Source organism: Callospermophilus lateralis, unplaced genomic scaffold (assembly GCF_048772815.1).
Source record: "Callospermophilus lateralis isolate mCalLat2 unplaced genomic scaffold, mCalLat2.hap1 Scaffold_60, whole genome shotgun sequence".
Lineage (NCBI taxonomy): Eukaryota > Metazoa > Chordata > Mammalia > Rodentia > Sciuridae > Callospermophilus > Callospermophilus lateralis.
Window position 1 is genome coordinate 1248705 of NW_027514584.1, and position 2004 is coordinate 1250708.

The window sequence follows — 2004 nt, forward strand, 5'->3', positions numbered from 1 at the left end:
CCCTGAAGATTCTTCTAGATCTCTCTATGTACAGTCACATCATTTGTGACTCCTAATGGTTTTGCTTCTTTTCAATTATTGTACTCTCCTCCCCCCTTTTTGGCACTGGGGATTGACACAGGGGCAGTTTACCACTGAGCTACATCCCCAGCCCTTTTCATTTTTTATTTTAAGACAAGATCTCACTGCCAAGGCTGGTCTCAAACTTGTGATCCTCCTGTCTCAGCCTCCCAAGTGGCTGGGATTATAGCTATGTGTCACCATGCCCAAAAGTTATTGTACCTTTTATTTGTTTTTCTTATTTACTGCTCTGGCTTGGATTCCCAGAGCATAAAAGTGGTGATAATGGGCATTCTTGATTCTTGTATTGAATTTTTTTTTAGCTTTCCTCTAGTCAGTTTTAATGAATGGTAGTTATTGTATAATATGTTATACAAGTTCAGGGTGAAGATTTTCTAATAAATCTTCTCTAACACTAAAATTGCTTCTTTTTCATAGCATCCAAAGGCCTACTCTGAGATGGGAGAAGACTAGGCCCTGAGTTTCTTGGAAGAAATCTTTTTTTTTAGAAAATTTTTTAACATTTATTTTTTAGTTTTCGGCGGACATAACATATTTGTTTTTATGTGGTGCTGAGGATCGAACCCGGGCCGCACGCATGCCAGGCGAGCGCACTACCACTTGAGCCACATCTCCAGCCCAGAAATCTTACCTCTTTACAAAGAGATAGCACAGGGAGAGCCAGTTCTAGACCCAAAGAAGGTTTTATAGGCAATAAACATGCAGTTCTATTCTAAAAAATGAACTACTTTTTAATTCCCAGGTAATTTTCAAAAGTGCAGTGGTTTATGAGGTTTTTTGTTTGTGTGTGTGGCAGAGGGCCTTGGGCTCCTCTGGGAACCTTTCCTCTCCCTCTACCAACAATGGCAGTGAGCCAGGGCTCAGTTGGCCTTGGCCCTCTTGTACGAGTTGTGCTTCTTGATCACAGGGCCCTTGTTGTGAAAGGCCTGCAGAAGCCTGTGTGACAGCTTCTCCAGCATCAGCGCTTATTCTCTCCATCATTCAGTGATCATCCATTACATGGCTAGGAAGCAATAACACTAGTTGGCTAGGGGCAAGGGGACCTGGTAGAATGGCAACCCTTAAGGATGGTACCAGCCCAGTCACAGACTCATTGTTTTTTAGTGCTTGATGGAAGATGGTTTAGGGGTCGTGTTTGATGTTTGCTTGTTCCTCTCCAGAAGTAGCATTGTACTTCTCAAACTGCTTGCTTTTTACAGATTCCAGAGTCTGGTTCATGAGGGATCTGGCCAGTACTTTGTTTCCTCTTTTTATCATCATATTGGTGAATTTACTGATCACTACATCTTCAAACACAGTTTGTTTTTGTCATTGGGGCAGTGTTGATGAGCTGAATTTTCTTGAGCTCCTGGTCATATTTCTCCTGCTCAGTGAGCTCAGTCACAGGCTTGTGGTAATGTTCTTTGTCAATTAGGGATTCCCCAAATTCAGGACCACAGTGGCTCCACATTACCTGGGTTTGCCTTAGAAGTGGACAGACAGTACACTGCATGCCTAGTGTCAGGCCCAATCAGCCTCACAGAGACTTCAGTGTGGGGCTCTTGTATTATTCTTTTTTTTGTTTGTTTGTTTTAACGAGAGAGAGAAAGAATTTTTTAATATTTATTTTTCAGTTTTTTCGGCGGACACAACATCTTTGTTTGTACATGGTGCTGAGGATCGAACCTGGGCTGCACGCATGCCAGGCGAGCGCGCCACCACTTGAGCCACATCCCCAGCCCTTGTATTATTCTTGATCTAAAAGGAAAAGCTTTCCAAAGTTCAATTTACTGCAGATTATTATATTTTAAAATATATATCCCTCTGTCAGGTTAGGGGAGTTCCCTTCTGTTTCTTGTTCAATAAGTGTTTTCATCATGAATGGATTTCATTGTGAATGGATGTTTAATTATTCTGTTTATTTTGTAGATCTTGGAAGTGATA

General features: G+C 41.6%; 1 pseudogene; it reads right to left on the minus strand.

Moving 5' to 3' along the window:
- Nucleotides 1–914: 914 nt before the first annotated feature.
- Nucleotides 915–1591, minus strand: LOC143387416 (small ribosomal subunit protein uS7m pseudogene; annotated as a pseudogene).
- Nucleotides 1592–2004: the final 413 nt, after the last annotated feature.